A 26,537-nucleotide genomic window follows, 5' to 3' on the forward strand; every position below is an offset into this window, starting at 1 on the left:
TCCGCAAGCAAATTTGAATTTGGACAATGAATGTTTGCAACTGCTCTTTCTCAAATTTCATTTATAAGGTTTTCTTGATCCCCAGTTATGCATATTGTATTTTCAAAGCGTAGAAAAAATGCCGACAGCAGCCATGTTGCATTTTGAAAACGGAAATTTGATACCATACTAAAGGCATCTTGAGAGCGAGAGAGAGAGAGAGAGAGAGAGAGAGAGAGAGAGAGAGAGAGAGAGAGAGAGAGAGAGAGAGAGAGAGAGAGAGAGAGAGAGAGAGAGAGAGAGAGAGAGAGAGAGAGAGAGAGAGAGAGAGAGAGAGAGAGAGAGAGAGAGAGAGAGAGAGAGAGAGAGAGAGAGAGAGAGAGAGAGAGAGAGAGAGTAAGAGAATATCGCCAATTGTTTTTGATTGATTTTGATTGTCACTGTCCACTTAGGAGAGAGATGTTATCACTTCGTATCCAGTTCCTCTGTCACAGTGTCTAACCGGAAAGTTTCCAAGCGGTCCAAAGCAGGTCCGGTCCTAACGTCTAAAACGTCCCCCAATTGTACCGGAAATGATTGCTCCTTACCTATCAATGACACAATATTCCACAAAGGTCAGTGACAATTTCCAGTATATCACAGTTTTCATAATTTATCAGATCGGTATAACGGCCAATATTAAATTATTAAAAAAAAAAGCAAAAAAGCAAACACACCCAACCAGATCACCTTATAGTGACAACGGGCGAACCTGTCTGTATGCTGAGCGTAAAGCATGAGCAGAAACTACCACTTTTATAGACTTTGGTTTGTCTCGGCGAGGAGACAGATTCCAGAGCCTATCTCACAGGACCGAGCGCTCAACAGAAGGCCAAAAGTGGGGTAGTGTCAAGGGAGACGTTAGGAAGAAGAAAGTTAATTAGGAAGAATACAACAGATAATATCCTAAGTTTAAGAGAGAGAAAAAAAGAGAAAAAAGGTCGTTATTACGAGTTTTAAAAGTTGTTATTACGTGAAAAAAGTCGTTATTACGAAAGAAAAAAAGCGTTCCGAAGAACAAATGAACATGGCGGTGATGGTTAAAGTGAATGAGCTACACGATGTTTAAATAGAGATTCTACAAAGTACGGGTCATGACACCTCCAAAGGAGATTGTGGATGAACACAGTTGTGGGTAGTGTTTACCGCCACAAGCGTAGATTTTGTAATTATGGCTTGGTTTTTGAGGTACCCATTAGAGCCGAGACGACATTTCGACCGGACAGGGAAATGTCTACCTAGCATATTTTTTGTGAATTTCCCGATTCACCAAGCCATAACTTCGTCAATTCTTGGCCAATTTTGTTCATCAAGCACTCAATGGAAAGATCAATTATTTCTCTTTAAGGTAAGATATACGCCAATGTTGTATAGAACCAATTTATTGAAATAATCACGATATAAAAAAATATAGGCGCGTTTTTCTCGGCCGCCGAGCTCATACCCTTGATACTATAATATATATATATGTATAATATTGGTTAAAAAATTTCGTGCCATGTCCCTGTGTGTGTGAATGGTCCTGGGTACGCCAGAAGCTCCTGCATTAGAGATTGCCTGAAAAGGCCACTCTGGTACTGGTGGTTGTATTTAGCAGAGGTCTATAAAACAGGACACTGGCGATTGCGCCAGGGGTTAGTCACAGGGGTAGCAGAGGTATTGTATAATTACCTCGGAGCAAGACACTGTCCGCGAGACTCGTACTGGCAGCTGCAGTCGTGCCAGGGGTTACGGCTGCCAGAGGTTAATTACCACAGTGACAGAGTTAGTGTACCTCCGTGAAGTTGATTCCCAGTTCCCAGTTCCTTATTCCATTACTTATTCGATTCCCTGATTACTTATTCGATTTCTAGCTACTAATTAACGTTAGAAATGGTTCAAAATGCATTATTATGCATCACAATGATCTAATTGACCAATTAATTACTCATTAAGACCCATTACTTATTCGATTCCCTGATAACTTATTCGATTCCCTGATTACTTATTCAATTCCCTGATAACTTGTTCGATTGCTAGCTACTAATTAACGTTAGAAACGGTTCAAAATGCATTTTCATGCATCACAATGATATATTTGACACTTTGTTTACACATTAAGGGCCTATTACTTATTCGATTCCCTGATTACTTATTCGATTTCTAACTACTAATTAACGTTAGAAATGGTTCAAAATGCATTATTATGCATCACATATATCTAATTGACCTTTTAACTACTCATTAAGACCCATTACTTATTCGATTCCTTGATTACCTATTCGATTCCCTGATTACTTATTCGATTCCCTGATTACTTATTCGATTCCCTGATTACTTATTCGATTTCTAACTACTAATTAACGTTAGAAATGGTTCAAAATGCATTATTATGCATCACAATGATCTATTTTACTTTTTAATTGCTCATTAAATGCCCATTACTTATTCTATTTCCTGATTACTTATTCGATTCCCTGATTACTTATTCAATTCCCTGATTACTTATTCGATTTCCTGATTACTTATTCGAATTCTAGCTACTAATTAACATCAGAAATTGTTTAAAATGAGAAAAAAGGGTCCTCCTGCACATTTTTCGTACTTCATTACTTCATTCTAGAAAATTTTCCGCTGCGCGGCGCATTTCCTTAAACGTTCAAGCACATAATGTCAAACCTTAAATAGTAAAAATTCAATACACACGAACTAGACTAAAAATGTCCATCAAGGGATTCTATATACTATTTTAAAAAATGTATCTTAAAAGATCAATTTGTATATATGTCTTAGTGAGACAATTAATTCATTTTTTTTATGTTACACAACAACGTGCCGATGGTGTGAATACTTCGTAAAACTCAGGCATTCAAATCGTATTTTTTTCCCCGGGACCCCCGGACCCCCGGACCCCCCTAACACCAAATTCTCGCGCCTTTGGGTGCTCGCAAATTCATCAAAATGCTTCGTAAAACTCATCTAAGCCATTCTAAATCGTAATTTTTTTCCGGGGGAAACCCCCGGACCCCACAAACACCAAAATCTCGCGCTTTCGGGCGCTCGCAAATTCATCAAAACTCATTTAAGCTATTTTAAATCGTAATAATTTTCCCGGGGGAGGTCCCGGACCCCCAAAAAAACAAAAATCTCGCGCTTTCGGCCGCTCGCAAAATCGTCAAAATACATTGTAAAACTCATCTCAGCCATTCTGAATTACAATATTTTTTTTCCGGGGGAAAAAAGACCCCTAAAACACCAAAATATCGCGCCTTCGACGCTCACACGCTAATTTGGCCAATTTGCGTATTCGTTAATTTCCTTTTAGCGACCCCACTGTCTATAAATGTGTACAAGGATTAAATTTAATGATATATGAAAAATGAACATAAAGCATATATGGTTGGGAGTTGAATTAATCTCCTCCTTTAGGTGCGGTGTGGGGGGTTTACAAAATATTGAGGACCTTTGCCCCCCCCCCCCCCCCCATTACGTTTCATCTTCCTACGCCACTGAATTAGATATCAAAAATTAAAAGATAAAGAGGGACATGTTGCACTTAATAAAACGTGAGGTTTCATTCAACCCCTACTTCCACTTCAAACACTCCTTGTTTATGGAATTTTTAATTACATATTTATTCTGATATTAGTGCCAGAACAAGTGACGGGAGACACCATATCGGATGCGCGTCCAAGCACTTGCTACCATTCAGGATGACATATTTCTTGTCGAACATGCGCTTACGGGAGTGGTCGCCATCCCGTGCACGCCTTAGGTGATATTGCTCGCCAATATCTTGTTGGCTAGGCGTTTTTCTGTTTTAAAAAACCGCGCAATCGATGAACCTTGCCGTTCCTGTTTGTTGACTTCATCTTTTCTGAGTTCATTCTTTTTGGGAGGACTTTTTCTTCTGTTCATAAAGGTTTGAAGGAGGACTTCTGTCCTTCTTTGAAATGAATGCAGATCGTGAAGGCAAGTACCTCGCAGGTATCAGCGCGACCCAAGAAGAATGCTAAAATTTCAGCTCCCCAGTCCCCTGTGCAGCAGAAGTGGAAGCCTTACTTCAAGGACAACAATGGGAATGATCCAAGCCCTCTTGGAGATAAGAAGAAGAGTTTCTGACTCCCCTTCCTTGGTCGTTCCAGATAAAGGGTCTGTTCTGGAGAACTACGCTCCTTCAGTCTCAAATTCTGGTCCTTCTGCCGCAAGACTAGGCTTCATGATAGGAAAGGATTCTCCAACTTGGGAAGATCTTCCTCCTCCCGATCTGCCTGTAGGAGGTCGTCTGTCTGCTTTCCTTCCGGAGTGGAGGGGAATCACAGAGGACTCTTGGGCCTTGTCTGTAGTTGTTGAGGGGTTGGGCTTTCCCGTTTTGCGGAATCCTTCTTGTTGACAAAGCGCATATTCTTTCCTCTTCCGGGGATCCGGATAATGCACTTTTAGAGACTAAAGAACGCGGTCGAGGAGGACTGCGCAAACAGCTGATTCTATTCAAGAATATTTCTGGTCCAGAAGAAGTCCAGAGCATGGCGTTCAGTCATATATCAATGTGATTTCAACAGGCACGTTGATTTTCCTAACTTCAAAATGGAGACTCCATCGGTCACCATAGCTTCAATGTGGGCCACTTCAGTAGAAGCCTACTTCCATATTATCATCAAACGGTCGGCACAACAAGCCGTCATGCCATACGCAGTTATGCTGAGAAAGTATGTACGTATGCTTTTAGATACCTATAGTGAATCTAGATCATTTACATGTAGCATTATTTTATGGCTTAGACTTAGAAACCAAGCATGTCAATTAAACTCAGATTTATATCAAAATCATCTCATTGATAATGCATCTTGTATTTTTGGCAGCTCTATTGAGGATGTTTGTCTCTTCTTTCTATTTTACCCTAGATTCATAACTGAAAGATGACTTTTAATTGACTGTATGTGTCTCCTACAAGTAGATATCCAACTCAATCTTAAGTTGAATCTTAACCTAAATGTTGATGTATATTAACTTGCTAAAAAAGGGGAAGTAATCACCTTAGTTATGATCTAAATTCTGCAATGTGTGCATGCATCCAGAAATACATTGGATCAACAGGTAGCTTTTAGAAACTTTTAAGTAAAATTAATATATTTTTTAATGCAACTGCGTGTTTACTTTATCAATTCCTACTTTCCCCTTTGCTGTATCATATATTATGATGAGGCTTGACCAAGAGACTGGCGAAATCAGGAAGGTAAAGAACAAACAAATATTAATTTCTTTTCTTTTATGAATATACATGTATTTATATATAATCATTTACTCCCTCAGTGTTGCTCATGACCTGTATATTTGTGGTCGGATAGGCACTTAATAGTAAAACACCATGGACATTTAGTGCTGCCTGGTTACAATGAATGTCGGGAGTGAGAGTGACATCGAGGGATTAAGTTCAGAGTCAAAATCCAGTTTAACTTAAATCAAATTAAGCGAATATTGAATACTGACCAATTAATACCGTTATCATTTAGTGTTTAATACAACAGAAAGTTATGCATGTTATTTGTCGCTATAGGTAATTTCTCCTATAATATATGTACATCATCATCTATTAGTGTGTTTTTCAGTAACATGCATGATTTGCGTCAATTCTAAAATGATTAAATGTTATTTTATATAATCAATACAGTACAAAGTATTTTTAAAATGCGCTTTTGAAAATATGCTTCTACATATACATGCATGCAATCGTGTGGAGGGGACGTATATAGGCCTTGCCTGCTGCCCGATCAAACTTAAATCTTTTGATTTGATAAAATATTTTGAAACATGGAAGAAGTCGTCACATAAATTCCGTTCTACTTGCAACAGGAAAGTTTTCCACTTCCGGGCCATGCCGACTTCTTTGGTTTATCACCAAGCTGCTGCAGGTTGTCGTGAGGTTTCCGCACTCCAGGGAAAGTATATTTCGACGATTCTCTCATGTTCCACCTAGTGTGAACAGAACACCCATTTTGCCCTTCTCAGGGCTTTGTTTCCTTGGGAAAACATTTCAATACGATTCAGAGTATGGCTTTTCCATCGTTGGAGAAGTTCGATAAGACCAAAGATCTTGCTGGTCTTGTTGCTCATGACTGGTCCTACGTCCAGATTCGTTGGTTTCTCAGTTTTCTGAGTTACCTCAACACTCTGGTAGATGTGGTCTCTTTGGGGAGACATTACATCAGACATCTCCAGATGTTCCTCCTCGCGAACTGGGTCCCTACCATCAGATATGGGAGGCTTGGCTTCCTCTCAACCATTTTGTGAAAGAGATTGCTCAGTGGTGGAATATGAAAGACAATGTTCTCCGTGGGGAGGTTTTAGTTGTTCAAACCAGCTCCCACCATGACCTTGTTCACGAATGCGTGATTGATAGGGTGGAGGGCTTATCCCTTGCCAATCTGGGAAACAGCTTTCCGGGCACTACGACGAGTGGAGATGAGGGCTGTTCTGTTGGCTCTGCAGGCTTTTCAAAAGATTCTGCATTCCATAGTGGTTTGTGATGCTACGGGCATCTCTGCAGTTTAATGTTCTGCCGAATACTCTCTCTTGGCGCCGCCAGACGGTTCTGACACAATGGCTGCTGAATCCCTCGATCTTCGAGGGCATTTGTCAAGGGTGGCAGGAGCCTCAAACAGACCTTTTCGCTACTTCCCTGAAGACCCAGTTGCCAACCTTTGGTTCTCCGGTATCAGACCATAGGTTTGGGCTGTGGATACACTAACTCTGGATCGGGAGGGATGCGTGCTTATGCTTTTCCTCCATTCAACCTAGTGAGCAGGGTACTATTGAAATTTCGGGAGCATCTTTGTTCTCTTCTTCTGATAGCGCCACTGTGGCCGAGACAACCATGGTTTGCGGAGCTCTTGTCCGTGTCTGGTGGATGTTCCTCTGGTTCTCCCACCCAGAACCTATATCCTGCACCAGCCTGGTCCCTGATCATGCATTCAGGTCCCGAGATCCTTAATAAGGAACTGGGAACTAGGAATCAACTTCACGGAGGTGTTGCTGGCTAGTTGTGAAGCCAGGGTTATTGGACACGACACTTAGGCAGTGTCGAGCATACCGCAGGGCGCGGTACACGTCGTAGGTACGACGGGTGGCATGGCAGGCGATAGAGACAGAGGCACTGTCCAGGCCTGTGTACATATCCAGTTGTGTAAATAACATGTAAATATTGTTCAACTGCTCGACCAGGTAGTCGAGGGATCCCGATCGCTACTGGAGCAGGTAGATCCGTCTAAATTGAGAGGTTGCACGTTACATTTTATTGGTGGCAGGGGTGGGATCATAGTTGAACAGTGACTGTTTTTTATGGATATGGATGATATCAATAGGACATTAGAGGAGCTGGAGGGTCGTGTTACTAATTATGAAACAAGACTACAGTATGGACACAGTCCTACAAGACATTCAACGCCAATATGCGCTGGTCGGACAGTGACTGATTCTGGTGTTGTCAGCGCAATAAGATCTGACAGCGAGACAGGTGTGGATCGAATACTAGATTCTGCTCGATGAAGTGATGCGTCCCAGAGAAGATCGTCATTCAACATCAAACCAGCGACATATGATGGCAGTGGCTCATGGCTAAATTACAAAGCGCATTTCGAATCCTGTGCTGCGCTAGCCAACTGGGTAGAGACGGATATGATCTTGTACCTTGCAGTCTCGTTAAGCGGTCAGGCACACGGTGTGCTAGGCAAACTCCCTGGTGGACATCGGAAAAAGTACAGAGACTTATAGTGAATGTACTGAGTGAAAGATTTGAACCGCCAAATCAGACCGAGCTTTACCGTGCCCAGTTGTGGGAGAAACGATAGAAAGCAGCAAAATCTTTGCCGGAGCTTGATCAAAGTATAAGACGGCTGGCGAACCAGGCATACCCGACTGCTCCATCTGATACTATAGAAGTCCTAGCAAAGGAGCAATTCATAGATACGTTGGTGGACTCCGACATGAGGCTAAGGATAAAACAAGCCAGTCCAGGCAGTCTTATTGAAGCAATTGGTCATGCGGTTGAATTGGAAGCATTTGTTAAGGCTGACCACAAACACAAGGAAGCTGACCAGTGACAGAGGTAGTGTAGGTGCCTCGGAGCAGGACACTGGCAGTCGTGCCAGGGGTTGTCCCCGGAGTATAACAGGGACAGAGGGTAGTGACATACCCTGGATTATGACATTGTCATCTCGGCGACAGTGATTACTAATAGAGACTCGGCAGGGTGGCGGTGTTGTACAGGATATAGAATACAGGTTGCTGGCAAGTTGTGAAGCCAGGGTTACTGGACACGACACTTATAATTAGGCAGTGTCGAGCATACCGTAGGGCGCGGTACACGTCGTAGGTACGACGGGTGGCATGGCAGGCAATAGGGACAGAGGCACTGTCCAGGCCTGTGTACATATCCAGTTCTGTAAATTGTTCAAATAAGTTGTAAATATTGTTCAACTGCTCGACCAGGTAGTCGAGGGATCCCGATCGCTACTGGAGCAGGTAGATCCGTCTAAATCGAGAGGTTGCACGTTACATACGGAAGTGCAAATGTACAGGGGAATTCGATAAAAAGTAGCTTCCTACAGCAAAACTTAACAAAGCAGATTTCGCTATTACTAGTAAGACATGGACAACAATGATATCAATTTTGAAGGCAATACGATATTGTTTTACTTTTAGGATTTTTCGTTGCTTACCAATGACTTATATATAAAGAGAATCCAACTTTCCTTAATCAAACATAGTCAAACTTTGATACATGTGCTTAAAATATTAAGGTTATTTAATAAGACTAGTTTGTATTCCATAGACAGTGTAGGTTTATCCTCGCGGCGTATCAGAGTGTTTAATTAGACTGCAATTAACTATATGATGTTAAATAGTTCTAATCAACAGAGAAGCACAACCCCTCTGTATAACGGGAAACACCTACATAAGATGTTATTGTACAACCCGCGCCTTAATAAAGATAATTTTAAATTCGTAATAACAACCTTTGAAAGTCGTAATAACGACTTTTTTTCTTGTAATAACGACTTTATAAAACTCGTAATAACGACTTTTGAAACTTGTAATTACAATTGTTTTCTCGTAATAACGATTTTTTCCTCGTATTACGTCGTAATAACGATTTTTTTCTCGTAATAACGAGAAATTAAAAAAAAAATCCCTAACGTTATATGACCCCAATCGGCTTTCGTACGATAGGCCCTATAGATGTTCTGACGTATCAATTTCTACTTTTGTTTCGGAAACGTGATGGGCCTCCTCGATATAAAGTAATATGACAGTCACCTGGGGACATGGTTATTTCGAAGTACAGTACAAACATTATGAGATGCATTTCTCGTCTTTTCCTTTATCCCAAAGGCTATGATAATGGAGCAGCCTAAATGATTTGTGTATCACCAGATACAGTGAGATTTACCTGTTCTGTATATAAACACCGCTGCCCCTAAAACCACACAGAAGAGGGAACAGCAAACTATCACCATAGATACAGGATGGAGCATTCTTTTACCTGTAGATGAAATCGTGTTTCAGTTTCGTTTTACAACTTATCACTAAGATATCATCAATCTAAAAAAGATTCTTCAATTTCAAACCTGTAGATAAACACCAGTCAGTTATAGTAAGGCCAAAAACAATATGTCTGTTTAGGGTTACATTGATAAAAAAAAAAAAAAAAAAAACGGTCGGTAGGTAGGGATTTTTTTTCATTGTCTTTCACTCTTAAGTAATGGCGGAACCGGAGTCTGAGATCGAAATCCGGACATAAAATTAGGGTCGGTCGGGTGACCCTAAGCAGACGTATCACTTTCTTGGCCTAACCCGTGGAGAACCCGATGATTATCGAAACCGGATATAGGTACTAGAGAAATAGAAGTGATATATTAACTTCCACGAACATTGATTTGGTAAATATGGTTTTTCTTGTGAACTTCACCTTTATATTTTGAATATTTTTTCTTTCTTTTTAGCTTATCATACCCTAATAATTGCTGCCTTATAGAAAAATTAATTTCGAATATTTAAATTCAATGACGATTAGCAGAACTTTACATTACAGCTATACAAAACACTACCGCTTAGTTATACTTAATCATGGAATCCTAAAATGGAGACGTGTTACGTACCGTTGACATTTTCATCTGAACATTGAAGCTCATCTTGCTGGTCCCGACAATTCTGTACACCATCACACACTCTGTCTTTCCACATCCGGACAGTTCGGTTACCATGGTAACCACCGTCTAGGTGAGGTATACATTGAAATAGCATTGCCGACGTTCCTTTATTCTTCATTCTGTAGCACATATCTAGAAAAAAATAAAAACTCATGTAGCATGCACATGTTTTGTATATTGCACTCTATAATTGTACATGTATATCTAAACGATAGCATACATGGATGGAGTAATTTTGGTTTTTTTAATCGACTCTAATTTCGTGTTTGTCGGTATACAGCCCCAAACCAGTAAAAGACATACCTAGCCGTTCGTCCGCACCGTCCTTGCAATGCTCAATACCATCACACATGAACCAAAGGTCATGACCCCTGTCATCATCGTATATAGGTAACGAAGGGCAGATAACTGTGTCGTTCCAACATAGAAAACATGAATCACTTGTCTCTGGTATCCTATTCTGCAAACCGTTACCGACATTTCCTGAAAAGCAAATAATCAAATTGGTTAGATTCAAACAAATTATGTCTATAGAAAATAGGTACTTGTGCTTGTAGTTTGTAAATTAGATACACGCACTTGGATTATGTTTTTAGTAAATCATCACATATCATCATGAGTATGGTTATATAAATACCACAGAATTCGTCACGCCCATTTCGACAATCTGTCCGTCCATCACACACCTTGCCAGACTCAACGCACTGAACTGGAGAACACTCGAACCAACTGCTGGGGCATCTCGCTAAAAAGAATTGAGTAAAAAGTCACGTCGGTCAAGAGACGCTGTTATTGACATTGAATTTAGAATTAAACAACGACATCCTTATTTACATCAACGTTATAAGAATTACCGCAGACCTCGAAGTTCGACACTCACCTTTTGGATAAGCCTCGATCTGGATTTCTCCTGAAGAAATCTGTTGATTTTTGACGTCATATACCATCCACAGATAGTTTTCCCTCGATATTATTTCTAATCCACGAACGGCGTCACAGAATTTGTATGACGTCATTGACATCTTATCCAATCGATATTTGTCGTTTCCAACATGGAAGTAGCCTTGTCTACAGCTATAAGAATGAGGGGAATACGTAACATTTATTTGTAAACGGAAGTCAGGAAGCGTCTGGACGTGTATATAACATTTTCTATAATGTAAATGGCTTTCCTTTAGCTTTAAAAATCTAGCTGTGTGGTTTCCGGTTTCGGTGGGACCATGTATGACGTCGTTGGTATCATTACTGAAGTACTTGATGATGTATGTTTCATGTTTAGAAACATGAAGTGTTCCTCCACAAACAATTACATCTGAAAATAAATAATAGATGATAAATCATAGTAGCACGCGTGTTACCATGCAAGTTATCCACTAAGGGGCACCCGCAGCTACAACCAGTCAAGATAATCAAGAGGCATCACCACAAGCTACAACCAGTCAAGATAATCAAGAGTACAGAAGGTCACGTAATCGGTTTAATCCACTACTCAAGTCACCTTCCAGGTGACTTAGCGAAGGGATAAAAGAAAGTAATAATAAATTAGCTCTGTTAGCCGGGGTTACATAATTTACACGTGCTCCATTATCATTATACCATCATAACCTCAACAAAATAAAATCTATTCCTTATATCTACAACAGTTTTTTCACGTAAATGTATATTATCATTCTCGCGACAGTTGCATATATTTTTTTTATTAAAAATACCCATTTTTTACTCTCTCGTCATCGTAAACAATTTGATTGAACAGCTGATTGGAATCGAGTCATTCAATGTTCCCCACAAAATTGAGGTCATGACCCCATGTTGCCACGCCAGCGACTAGGTAGGGACCTTGAGAAGTGTTGTGGTCGTTATGCACCATTTTTACAACCCAGTGTTGTGGTTGCCACGCCATTGTTAGTAGGGACCGTTGAGAAGTGTTGTGGTTATAGCACCATTGTTAGTACCCTATCTTGTGAAGTGTTGTGGTTATAGCACCATTGTTAGTACCGTGGAAGTGTTGTGGTTATAGCACCATTGTTAGTACCCTACCTTGTGAAGTGTTGTGGTTATACACCATTGTTAGTACCCTACCTTGTGAAGTGTTGTGGTTATAGCGCCGTTGTTAGTACCCTATCTTGTGAAGTGTTGTGGTTATAGCACATTTGTTAGTACCGTGGAAGTGTTGTGGTTATAGCACCATTGTTAGTACCCTACCTTGTGAAGTGTTGTGGTTATAGCACCATTGTTAGTACCCTACCTTGTGAAGTGTTGTGGTTATAGCACGATTGTTAGTACCCTACCTTGTGAAGTGTTGTGGTTATAGCACCATTGTTAGTACCGTGGAAGTGTTGTGGTTATAGCACCATTGTTAGTACCCTACCTTGTGAAGTGTTGTGGTTATAGCACCATTGTTAGTACCCTACCTTGAGAAGTGTTGTGGTTATAGCACCATTGTTAGTACCCTACCTTGTGAAGTGTTGTGGTTATAGCACCATTGTTAGTACCCTACCTTGGAAGTGTTGTGGTTATAGCACGATTGTTAGTAGTACCGTGGAAGTGTTGTGGTTATAGCACCGATTGTTAGTACCCTACCTTGTGAAGTGTTTGGTTGGTTATAGCACCATTGTTAGTACCCTACCTTGTGAAGTGTTGTGGTTATAGCACGATTGTTAGTACCCTACCTTGTGAAGTGTTGTGGTTATAGCACCATTGTTAGTACTCCGTGGAAGTGTTGTGGTTATAGCACCATTGTTAGTACCCTACCTTGAGAAGTGTTGTGGTTATAACACCATTGTTAGTACCCTACCTTGTGAAGTGTTGTGGTTATAGCACGATTGTTAGTACTCTACTTTGAGAAGTGTTGTTGTTATAACACCATTGTTAGTACCCTACCATGTGAAGTGTTGTGGTTATAACACGATTGTTAGTACCCTACCTTGAGAAGTGTTGTGGTTATAGCACCATTGTTAGTACCCTACCTTGAGAAGTGTTGTGGTTATAACACCATTGTTAGTACCCTACCTTGAGAAGTGTTGTGGTTATAGCACGATTGTTAGTACCCTACCTTGAGAAGTGTTGTGGTTATAACACCATTGTGAGTACCGTGGAAGTGTTGTGGTTATAGCACCATTGTTAGTACCCTACCTTGTGAAGTGTTGTGGTTATAGCACCATTGTTAGTACCCTACCTTGTGAAGTGTTGTGGTTATAGCACCATTGTTAGTACCCTACCTTGAGAAGTGTTGTGGTTATAGCACCATTGTTAGTACCCTACCTTGAGAAGTGTTGTGGTTATAGCACCATTGTTAGTACCCTACCTTGTGAAGTGTTGTGGTTATAGCACCATTGTTAGTACCCTACCTTGAGAAGTGTTGTGGTTATAGCACCATTGTTAGTACCCTATCTTGTGAAGTGTTGTGGTTATAGCACGATTGTTAGTACCGTGGAAGTGTTGTGGTTATAGCACGATTGTTAGTACCCTACCTTGTGAAGTGTTGTGGTTATAGCACCATTGTTAGTACCCTACCTTGTGAAGTGTTGTGGTTATAGCACGATTGTTAGTACCGTACCTTGAGAAGTGTTGTGGTTATAGCACCATTGTTAGTACCCATTGTAGAAGTGTTGTGGTTATAGCACCATTGTTAGTACCCTACCTTGTGAAGTGTTGTGGTTATAGCACGATTGTTAGTACCCTACCTTGAGAAGTGTTGTGGTTATAACACCATTGTTAGTACCCTACCTTGTGAAGTGTTGTGGTTATAACACGATTGTTAGTACCCTACCTTGAGAAGTGTTGTGGTTATAGCACGATTGTTAGTACCCTACCTTGAGAAGTGTTGTGGTTATAACACCATTGTTAGTACCCTACCTTGAGAAGTGTTGTGGTTATAGCACGATTGTTAGTACCCTACCTTGAGAAGTGTTGTGGTTATAGCACGATTGTTAGTACCCTACCTTGAGAAGTGTTGTGGTTATAGCACGATTGTTAGTACCCTACCTTGAGAAGTGTTGTGGTTATAGCACGATTGTTAGTACCCTACCTTGAGAAGTGTTGTGGTTATAGCACCATTGTTAGTACCCTACCTTGAGAAGTGTTGTGGTTATAGCACGATTGTTAGTACCCTACCTTGAGAAGTGTTGTGGGTTATAGCACCATTGTTAGTACCCTACCTTGAGAAGTGTTGTGGTTATAGCACCATTGTTAGTACCCTACCTTGAGAAGTGTTGTGGTTATAGCACCATTGTTAGTACCCTACCTTGAGAAGTGTTGTGGTTATAGCACCATTGTTTAGTACCCTACCTTGAGAAGTGTTTGTGGTTATAGCACCATTGTTAGTACCCTACCTTGAGAAGTGTTGTGGTTATAGCACGATTGTTAGTACCCTACCTTGAGAAGTGTTGTGGTTATAGCACCATTGTTAGTACCCTACCTTGTGAAGTGTTGTGGTTATAGCACCATTGTTAGTACCCTACCTTGTGAAGTGTTGTGGTTATAGCACGATTGTTAGTACCCTACCTTGAGAAGTGTTGTGGTTATAGCACCATTGTTAGTACCCTACCTTGAGAAGTGTTGTGGTTTAATAGCACCATTGTTAGTACCCTACCTTGAGAAGTGTTGTGGTTATAGCACCATTGTTAGTACCCTACCTTGAGAAGTGTTTGTTATGAATTTGTTATAACACCATTGTTAGTACCCTACCTTGAGAAGTGTTGTGGTTATAGCACCATTGTTAGTACCCTACCTTGAGAAGTGTTGTGGTTATAGCACCATTGTTAGTACCCTACCTTGAGAAGTGTTGTGGTTATAGCACCATTGTTAGTACCCTACCTTGAGAAGTGTTGTGGTTATAACACCATTGTTAGTACCCTACCTTGAGAAGTGTTGTGGTTATAGCACGATTGTTAGTACCCTACCTTGAGAAGTGTTGTGGTTATAGCACCATTGTTAGTACCCTACCTTGAGAAGTGTTGTGGTTATAGCACGATTGTTAGTACCCTACCTTGAGAAGTGTTGTGGTTATAGCACCATTGTTAGTACCCTACCTTGAGAAGTGTTGTGGTTATAGCACCATTGTTAGTACCCTACCTTGAGAAGTGTTGTGGTTATAGCACCATTGTTAGTACCCTACCTTGAGAAGTGTTGTGGTTATAGCACCATTGTTAGTACCCTACCTTGAGAAGTGTTGTGGTTATAGCACCATTGTTAGTACCCTACCTTGAGAAGTGTTGTGGTTATAACACCATTGTTAGTACCCTACCTTGAGAAGTGTTGTGGTTATAGCACGATTGTTAGTACCCTACCTTGAGAAGTGTTGTGGTTATAGCCGATTGTTAGTACCCTACCTTGAGAAGTGTTGTGGTTATAGCACGATTGTTAGTACCCTACCTTGAGAAGTGTTGTGGTTATAGCACGATTGTTAGTACCCTACCTTGAGAAGTGTTGTGGTTATAGCACCATTGTTAGTACCCTACCTTGAGAAGTGTTGTGGTTATAGCACATTGTTAGTACCCTACCTTGAGAAGTGTTGTGGTTATAGCACGATTGTTAGTACCCTACCTTGAGAAGTGTTGTGGTTATAGCACCATTGTTAGTACCCTACCTTGTGAAGTGTTGTGGTTATAGCACCATTGTTAGTACCCTACCTTGAGAAGTGTTGTGGTTATAGCACCATTGTTAGTACCCTACCTTGAGAAGTGTTGTGGTTATAGCACCATTGTTAGTACCCTACCTTGAGAAGTGTTGTGGTTATAGCACCATTGTTAGTACCCTACCTTGAGAAGTGTTGTGGTTATAGCACCATTGTTAGTACCCTACCTTGAGAAGTGTTGTGGTTATAGCACCATTGTTAGTACCCTACCTTGAGAAGTGTTGTGGTTATAGCACCATTGTTAGTACCCTACCTTGAGAAGTGTTGTGGTTATAGCACGATTGTTAGTACCCTACCTTGAGAAGTGTTGTGGTTATAGCACCATTGTTAGTACCCTACCTTGAGAAGTGTTGTGGTTATAGCACGATTGTTAGTACCCTACCTTGAGAAGTGTTGTGGTTATAGCACCATTGTTAGTACCCTACCTTGAGAAGTGTTGTGGTTATAGCACCATTGTTAGTACCCTACCTTGAGAAGTGTTGTGGTTTATAGCACCATTGTTAGTACCCTACCTTGAGAAGTGTTGTGGTTATAGCACGATTGTTAGTACCCTACCTTGAGAAGTGTTGTGGTTATAGCACCATTGTTAGTACCCTACCTTGAGAAGTGTTGTGGTTATAACACATTGTTAGTACCCTACCTTGTGAAGTGTTGTGGTTATAGCACGATTGTTAGTACCCTACCCTACCATTGTGAGTAGTGGAAGTGTTGTGGTTATAGCACGATTGTTAGTACCCTACCTTGAGAAGTGTTGTGGTTATAGCACCATTGTTAGTACCCTACCTTGAGAAGTGTTGTGGTTATAGCACCATTGTTAGTACCCTACCTTGAGAAGTGTTGTTGTTATAGCACCATTGTTAGTACCCTACCTTGAGAAGTGTTGTGGTTATAGCACCATTGTTAGTACCCTACCTTGAGAAGTGTTGTGGTTATAGCACGATTGTTAGTACCCTACCTTGAGAAGTGTTGTGGTTATAGCACCATTGTTAGTACCCTACCTTGAGAAGTGTTGTGGTTATAGCACCATTGTTAGTACCCTACCTTGAGAAGTGTTGTGGTTATAGCACCATTGTTAGTACCGTGGAAGTGTTGTGGTTATAGCACGATTGTTAGTACCCTACCTTGTGAAGTGTTGTGGTTATAGCACCATTGTTAGTACCCTACCTTGAGAAGTGTTGTGGTTATAGCACCATTGTTAGTACCCTACCTTGAGAAGTGTTGTGGTTATAACACCATTGTTAGTACCCTACCTTGTGAAGTGTTGTGGTTATAGCACGATTGTTAGTACCCTACCTTGAGAAGTGTTTTGGTTATAGCACCATTGTTAGTACCCTACCTTGAGAAGTGTTGTGGTTATAGCACCATTGTTAGTACCCTACCTTGAGAAGTGTTGTGGTTATAGCACGATTGTTAGTACCCTACCTTGAGAAGTGTTGTGGTTATAGCACCATTGTTAGTACCCTACCTTGAGAAGTGTTGTGGTTATAGCACCATTGTTAGTACCCTATCTTGAGAAGTGTTGTGGTTATAGCACCATTGTTAGTACCCTACCTTGTAAATATAACACCATTGTTAGTACCGTGGAAGTGTTGTGGTTATAGCACGATTGTTAGTACCCTACCTTGAGAAGTGTTGTGGTTATAGCACCATTGTTAGTACCCTACCTTGAGAAGTGTTGTGGTTATAGCACCATTGTTAGTACCCTACCTTGAGAAGTGTTGTGGTTATAGCACCATTGTTAGTACCCTACCTTGAGAAGTGTTGTGGTTATAGCACCATTGTTAGTACCCTACCTTGAGAAGTGTTGTGGTTATAGCACCATTGTTAGTACCCTACCTTGAGAAGTGTTGTGGTTATAGCACCATTGTTAGTACCCTACCTTGAGAAGTGTTGTGGTTATAGCACCATTGTTAGTACCCTACCTTGTGAAGTGTTGTGGTTATATAACACCTATTGTTTAGTACCCTACCCTACCTTGAGAAGTGTTGTGGTTATAGCACCATTGTTAGTACCCTACCTTGAGAAGTGTTGTGGTTATAACACCATTGTTAGTACCCTACCTTGAGAAGTGTTGTGGTTATAGCACGATTGTTAGTACCCTACCTTGAGAAGTGTTGTGGTTATAGCACCATTGTTAGTACCCTACCTTGAGAAGTGTTGTGGTTATAGCACCATTGTTAGTACCCTACCTTGAGAAGTGTTGTGGTTATAGCACCATTGTTAGTACCCTACCTTGAGAAGTGTTGTGGTTATAGCACCATTGTTAGTACCCTACCTTGAGAAGTGTTGTGGTTATAGCACGATTGTTAGTACCCTACCTTGAGAAGTGTTGTGGTTATAGCACGATTGTTAGTACCCTACCTTGAGAAGTGTTGTGGTTATAACACCATTGTTAGTACCCTACCTTGAGAAGTGTTGTGGTTATAGCACGATTGTTAGTACCCTACCTTGAGAAGTGTTGTGGTTATAGCACCATTGTTAGTACCCTACCTTGAGAAGTGTTGTGGTTATAGCACCATTGTTAGTACCCTACCTTGAGAAGTGTTGTGGTTATAGCACCATTGTTAGTACCCTACCTTGAGAAGTGTTGTGGTTATAGCACGATTGTTAGTACCCTACCTTGAGAAGTGTTGTGGTTATAGCACCATTGTTAGTACCCTACCTTGAGAAGTGTTGTGGTTATAGCACCATTGTTAGTACCCTACCTTGAGAAGTGTTGTGGTTATAGCACGATTGTTAGTACCCTACCTTGAGAAGTGTTGTGGTTATAGCACCATTGTTAGTACCCTACCTTGAGAAGTGTTGTGGTTATAGCACCATTGTTAGTACCCTACCTTGAGAAGTGTTGTGGTTATAGCACCATTGTTAGTACCCTACCTTGAGAAGTGTTGTGGTTATAGCACCATTGTTAGTACCCTACCTTGAGAAGTGTTGTGGTTATAGCACGATTGTTAGTACCCTACCTTGAGAAGTGTTGTTGTTATAGCACCATTGTTAGTACCCTACCTTGAGAAGTGTTGTGGTTATAGCACCATTGTTAGTACCCTACCTTGAGAAGTGTTGTGGTTATAGCACCATTGTTAGTACCCTACCTTGTGAAGTGTTGTGGTTATAGCACGATTGTTAGTACCCTACCTTAAGAAGTGTTGTGGTTATAGCACGATTGTTAGTACCCTACCTTGAGAAGTGTTGTGGTTATAGCACCATTGTTAGTACCCTACCTTGAGAAGTGTTGTGGTTATAGCACCATTGTTAGTACCCTACCTTGAGAAGTGTTGTTGTTATAGCACCATTGTTAGTACCCTATCTTGAGAAGTGTTGTGGTTATAGCACCATTGTTAGTACCCTACCTTGAGAAGTGTTGTGGTTATAGCACCATTGTTAGTACCCTACCTTGAGAAAGTGTTGTGGTTATAGCACCATTGTTAGTACCCTACCTTGAGAAGTGTTGTGGTTATAGCACCATTGTTAGTACCCTACCTTGAGAAGTGTTGTGGTTATAGCACGATTGTTAGTACCCTACCTTGTGAAGTGTTGTGGTTATAGCACCATTGTTAGTACCCTACCTTGAGAAGTGTTGTGGTTATAGCACCATTGTTAGTACCCTACCTTGAGAAGTGTTGTGGTTATAGCACCATTGTTAGTACCCTACCTTGAGAAGTGTTGTGGTTATAGCACCATTGTTAGTACCCTACCTTGAGAAGTGTTGTGGTTATAGCACGATTGTTAGTACCCTACCTTGAGAAGTGTTGTGGTTATAGCACGATTGTTAGTACCCTACCTTTGAAGTGTTGTGTTGTGGTTATAGCACCATTGTTAGTACCCTACCTTGAGAAGTGTTGTGGTTATAGCACGATTGTTAGTACCCTACCTTGAGAAGTGTTGTGGTTATAACACCATTGTTAGTACCGTGGAAGTGTTGTGGTTATAGCACGATTGTTAGTACCCTACCTTGAGAAGTGTTGTGGTTATAGCACGATTGTTAGTACCCTACCTTGTGAAGTGTTGTGGTTATAGCACCATTGTTAGTACCCTACCTTGAGAAGTGTTGTGGTTATAGCACGATTGTTAGTACCCTACCTTGAGAAGTGTTGTGGTTATAGCACGATTGTTAGTACCCTACCTTGAGAAGTGTTGTGGTTATAGCACCATTGTTAGTACCCTACCTTGAGAAGTGTTGTGGTTATAGCACATTGTTAGTACCCTACCTTGAGAAGTGTTGTGGTTATAGCACCATTGTTAGTACCGTACCTTATGAGAAGTGTTGTGGTTATAGCACGATTGTTAGTACCCTACCTTGAGAAGTGTTGTGGTTATAGCACGATTGTTAGTACCCTACCTTGAGAAGTGTTGTGGTTATAGCACGATTGTTAGTACCCTACCTTGAGAAGTGTTGTGGTTATAGCACCAATGTTAGTACCCTACCTTGAGAAGTGTTGTGGTTATAGCACCATTGTTAGTACCCTACCTTGTGAAGTGTTGTGGTTATAGCACCATTGTTAGTACCCTACCTTGAGAAGTGTTTGTGGTTATAGCACGATTGTTAGTACCCTACCTTGAGAAGTGTTGTGGTTATAAGCACCATTGTTAGTACCCTACCTTGTGAAGTGTTGTGGTTATAGCACCATTGTTAGTACCCTACCTTGAGAAGTGTTGTGGTTATAGCACCATTGTTAGTACCCTACCTTGAGAAGTGTTGTGGTTATAGCACGATTGTTAGTACCCTACCTTGAGAAGTGTTGTGGTTATAGCACCATTGTTAGTACCCTACCTTGAGAAGTGTTGTGGTTATAACACCATTGTTAGTACCCTACCTTGAGAAGTGTTGTGGTTATAGCACCATTGTTAGTACCGTGGAAGTGTTGTGGTTATAGCACCATTGTTAGTACCCTACCTTGTGAAGTGTTGTGGTTATAGCACCATTGTTAGTACCCTACCTTGAGAAGTGTTGTGGTTATAGCACCATTGTTAGTACCCTACCTTGAGAAGTGTTGTGGTTATAGCACCATTGTTAGTACCCTACCTTGTGAAGTGTTGTGGTTATAGCACCGATTGTTAGTACCCTACCTTGAGAAGTGTTGTGGTTATAGCACCATTGTTAGTACCCTATCTTGAGAAGTGTTGTGGTTATAGCACCATTGTTAGTACCCTACCTTGAGAAGTGTTGTGGTTATAGCACCATTGTTAGTACCCTACCTTGTGAAGTGTTGTGGTTATAGCACGATTGTTAGTACCCTACCTTGAGAAGTGTTGTTGTTATAACACCATTGTGAGTACCCTACCTTGAGAAGTGTTGTGGTTATAGCACCATTGTTAGTACCCTACCTTGAGAAGTGTTGTGGTTATAGCACCATTGTTAGTACCCTACCTTGAGAAGTGTTGTGGTTATAACACCATTGTTAGTACCCTACCTTGAGAAGTGTTGTGGTTATAGCACCATTGTTAGTACCCTACCTTGAGAAGTGTTGTGGTTATAGCACCATTGTTAGTACCCTACCTTGAGAAGTGTTGTGGTTATAGCACCATTGTTAGTACCCTACCTTGAGAAGTGTTGTGGTTATAGCACCATTGTTAGTACCCTACCTTGAGAAGTGTTGTGGTTATATAGCACGATTGTTAGTACCCTACCTTGTGAAGTGTTGTGGTTATAGCACGATTGTTAGTACCCTACCTTGAGAAGTGTTGTGGTTATAGCACCATTGTTAGTACCCCTACCTTTGAGAAGTGTTGTGGTTATAGCACGATTGTTAGTACCCTACCTTGAGAAGTGTTGTGGTTATAGCACGATTGTTAGTACCCTACCTTGTGAAGTGTTGTGTGTTATAGCACCGATTGTTAGTACCCTACCTTGAGAAGTGTTGTGGTTATAGCACCATTGTTAGTACCCTACCTTGAGAAGTGTTGTGGTTATAGCACCATTGTTAGTACCCTACCTTGAGAAGTGTTGTGGTTATAGCACCATTGTTAGTACCCTACCTTGAGAAGTGTTGTGGTTATAGCACCATTGTTAGTACCCCTACCTTGAGAAGTGTTGTGGTTATAGCACCATTGTTAGTACCCTACCTTGAGAAGTGTTTGTGGTTTATAGCACCATTGTTAGTACCATACCTTGAGAAGGGTTGAGGTTATAGCACGATTGTGTTACCCTACCTTGAGAAGTGTTGTGGTTATAGCACCATTGTTAGTACCCTACCTTGAGAAGTGTTGTGGTTATAGCACGATTGTTAGTACCCTACCTTGTGAAGTGTTGTGGTTATAGCACCATTGTTAGTACCCTACCTTGAGAAGTGTTGTGGTTATAGCACGATTGTTAGTACCCTACCTTGTGAAGTGTTGTGGTTATAGCACCATTGTTAGTACCCTACCTTGAGAAGTGTTGTGGTTATAGCACGATTGTTAGTACCCTACCTTGAGAAGTGTTGTGGTTATAGCACCATTGTTAGTACCCTACCTTGTGAAGTGTTGTGGTTATAGCACGATTGTTAGTACCCTACCTTGAGAAGTGTTGTGGTTATAGCACGATTGTTAGTACCCTACCTTGAGAAGTGTTGTGGTTATAGCACCATTGTTAGTACCCTACCTTGAGAAGTGTTGTGGTTATAGCACCATTGTTAGTACCCTACCTTGAGAAGTGTTGTGGTTATAGCACCATTGTTAGTACCCTACCTTGTGAAGTGTTGTGGTTATAGCACGATTGTTAGTACCCTACCTTGAGAAGTGTTGTGGTTATAGCACGATTGTTAGTACCCTACCTTGAGAAGTGTTGTGGTTATAGCACCATTGTTAGTACCCTACCTTGAGAAGTGTTGTGGTTATAGCACCATTGTTAGTACCCTACCTTGAGAAGTGTTGTGGTTATAGCACCATTGTTAGTACCCTACCTTGAGAAGTGTTGTGGTTATAGCACCATTGTTAGTACCCTACCTTGAGAAGTGTTGTGGTTATAGCACCGATTGTTAGTACCCTACCTTGAGAAGTGTTGTGGTTATACACCATTGTTAGTACCCTACCTTGAGAAGTGTTGTGGTTTATAGTACCTCTACCTTGAGAAGTGTTGTGTGTTATAGCACCATTGTTAGTACCCTACCTTGAGAAGTGTTGTGGTTATAGCACGATTGTTAGTACCCTACCTTGAGAAGTGTTGTGGTTATAGCACCATTGTTAGTACCCTACCTTGAGAAGTGTTGTGGTTATAGCACCATTGTTAGTACCCTACCTTGAGAAGTGTTGTGGTTATAGACTTGAGAAGTGTTGTGGTTATAAGCACCATTGTTAGTACCCTACCTTGAGAAGTGTTGTGGTTATAGCACGATTGTTAGTACCCTACCTTGAGAAGTGTTGTGGTTATAGCACCATTGTTAGTACCCTACCTTGAGAAGTGTTGTGGTTATAGCACCATTGTTAGTACCCTACCTTGAGAAGTGTTGTGGTTATAGCACCATTGTTAGTACCCTACCTTGAGAAGTGTTGTGGTTATAGCACGATTGTTAGTACCCTACCTTGAGAAGTGTTGTGGTTATAGCACGATTGTTAGTACCCTACCTTGAGAAGTGTTGTGGTTATAGCACCATTGTTAGTACCCTACCTTGAGAAGTGTTGTGGTTATAGCACCATTGTTAGTACCCTACCTTGAGAAGTGTTGTGGTTATAGCACCATTGTTAGTACCCTACCTTGAGAAGTGTTGTGGTTATAGCACCATTGTTAGTACCCTACCTTGAGAAGTGTTGTGGTTATAGCACCATTGTTAGTACCCTACCTTGAGAAGTGTTGTGGTTATAGCACCATTGTTAGTACCCTGGAAGTTGTGGTTATAGCACATGTTAGTAGAAGTGTTGTGGTTATAGCACGATTGTTAGTACCCTACCTTGAGAAGTGTTGTGGTTATAGCACCATTGTTAGTACCCTACCTTGAGAAGTGTTGTGGTTATAGCACGATTGTTAGTACCCTACCTTGAGAAGTGTTGTGGTTATAGCACCATTGTTAGTACCCCCTGAAGTGTGTGGTTATACACATTGTTAGTACCCTACCTTGAGAAGTGTTGTGGTTATAGCACCATTGTTAGTACCCTACCTTGTGAAGTGTTGTGGTTATAGCACCATTGTTAGTACCCTACCTTGTGAAGTGTTGTGGTTATAGCACCATTGTTAGTACCCTACCTTGTGAAGTGTTGTGGTTATAACACCATTGTTAGTACCCTACCTTGTGAAGTGTTGTGGTTATAGCACGATTGTTAGTACCCTACCTTGAGAAGTGTTGTGGTTATAACACCATTGTGAGTACCCTACATTGTGAAGTGTTGTGGTTATAGCACGATTGTTAGTACCCTACCTTGAGAAGTGTTGTGGTTATAGCACCATTGTTAGTACCCTACCTTGAGAAGTGTTGTGGTTATAGCACGATTGTTAGTACCCTACCTTGAGAAGTGTTGTGGTTATTAGCACGATTGTTAGTACCCCTACCTTGAGAAGTGTTGTGGTTTATAGCACCATTGTTAGTACCCTACCTTGAGAAGTGTTGTGGTTATAGCACCATTGTTAGTACCCTACCTTGAGAAGTGTTGTGGTTATAGCACCATTGTTAGTACCCTACCTTGAGAAGTGTTGTGGTTATAGCACGATTGTTAGTACCCTACCTTGAGAAGTGTTGTGGTTATAGCACCATTGTTAGTACCCTACCTTGAGAAGTGTTGTGGTTATAGCACCATTGTTAGTACCCTACCTTGTGAAGTGTTGTGGTTATAGCACCATTGTTAGTACCCTACCTTGAGAAGTGTTGTGGTTATAGCACCATTGTTAGTACCCTACCTTGAGAAGTGTTGTGGTTATAGCACCATTGTTAGTACCCTACCTTGAGAAGTGTTGTGGTTATAGCACCATTGTTAGTACCCTACCTTGAGAAGTGTTGTGGTTATAGCACGATTGTTAGTACCCTACCTTGAGAAGTGTTGTGGTTATAGCACCATTGTTAGTACCCTACCTTGTGAAGTGTTGTGGTTATAGCACGATTGTTAGTACCCTACCTTGTGAAGTGTTGTGGTTATAGCACGATTGTTAGTACCCTACCTTGAGAAGTGTTGTGGTTATAGCACCATTGTTAGTACCCTACCTTGTGAAGTGTTGTGGTTATAGCACCATTGTTAGTACCGTGGAAGTGTTGTGGTTATAGCACCATTGTTAGTACCCTACCTTGAGAAGTGTTGTGGTTATAGCACCATTGTTAGTACCCTACCTTGAGAAGTGTTGTGGTTATAGCACCATTGTTAGTACCCTACCTAGAGAAGTGTTGTGGTTATAGCACCATTGTTAGTACCCTACCTTGAGAAGTGTTGTGGTTATAACACCATTGTTAGTACCCTACCTTGTGAAGTGTTGTGGTTATAGCACGATTGTTAGTACCCTACCTTGAGAAGTGTTGTGGTTATAGCACGATTGTTAGTACCCTACCTTGAGAAGTGTTGTGGTAAACGTTATAGCACCATTCTTAGTATCCTACCTTGAGAAGTGTTGTGGTTATAGCACCATTGTTAGTACCCTACCTTGAGAAGTGTTGTGGTTATAGCACCATTGTTAGTACCCTACCTTGAGAAGTGTTGTGGTTATAGCACCATTGTTAGTACCCTACCTTGAGAAGTGTTGTGGTTATAGCGCCGTTGTTAGTACCCTATCTTGAGAAGTGTTGTGGTTATAGCACCATTGTTAGTACCCTACATTGTGAAGTGTTGTGGTTATAACACCATTGTTAGTACCGTACTTGAGTTTTGATAGCATTATGTTAGTACCGTACCTTTGAAGTGTTGTGGTTATAACACCATTGTGAGTACCCTACCTTGAGAAGTGTTGTGGTTATAGCACTATTATTAGTACTCTACCTTGAGAAGTGTTTGTGGTTATAGCACCATTGTTAGTACCCTACCTTGGTCAGCTCCAGATTCTGATAGAAGCCCTGGGGTCAGCACTATAGCAGAGGCTGTTCAAACAGAAATATCCTTTCGTTATCAATTTGTTTCATTACGAATCGGCTCTTTTTGATGATCAATACCAAATATATATTTACCAATTAACTGTCGGGTCCAGCAGGCACAAAAGCATTGTAATAAAACACACTGGTTCACACTGTTTCATTACGAATCGTCTGTTTCGATGATCAATACCAATTAATATTGACAATTTACAACTGTTGGTACCAGCAAACGCATGTTATAAAACTGATAAATACTGACACACACTGATCTAAGACCATTAGCGAGTATTCAAATTGACTGTAAACTTGGAGATAACTAACCCAACGATAATTCTTTGATTTTATATACTAAAAAAAAATGCATTATAAAAGTAGTATTAATACTTACCGACAATAACTATAAATTCCATCTGGACATCTAGCATTTGATTTTACTTTACAATATATACGTACATAGGTAACAAGTTGAGACACCCGATGCTTTGTTTACATCTGAAGTGGCTTATCTCCCACTTGAGGTGTACATGGGGTAGATAGGCAATGGAGATCAAACATCCGATATCATCCTGTACACAATATAGCTCACTACTATACTACACAAGGATATCAATATACACCTCAATCATAAATGATTGAAATAACAACAAGTCATATCTTATACATGTATGTGATGTAATGAAATAACAAGTCATATCTTATACATGTATGTGATGTAATGAAATAACAACAAGTCTT

At 40.8% G+C, this 26,537-nt stretch overlaps 1 pseudogene; it reads right to left on the minus strand.

Annotated features, from left to right (window-relative positions):
• Positions 1-373: 373 nt before the first annotated feature.
• On the minus strand, positions 374-26,286 carry LOC138316346 (uncharacterized; annotated as a pseudogene).
• Positions 26,287-26,537: the final 251 nt, after the last annotated feature.

This window comes from Argopecten irradians, chromosome 2, assembly GCF_041381155.1.
Source record: "Argopecten irradians isolate NY chromosome 2, Ai_NY, whole genome shotgun sequence".
Lineage (NCBI taxonomy): Eukaryota > Metazoa > Mollusca > Bivalvia > Pectinida > Pectinidae > Argopecten > Argopecten irradians.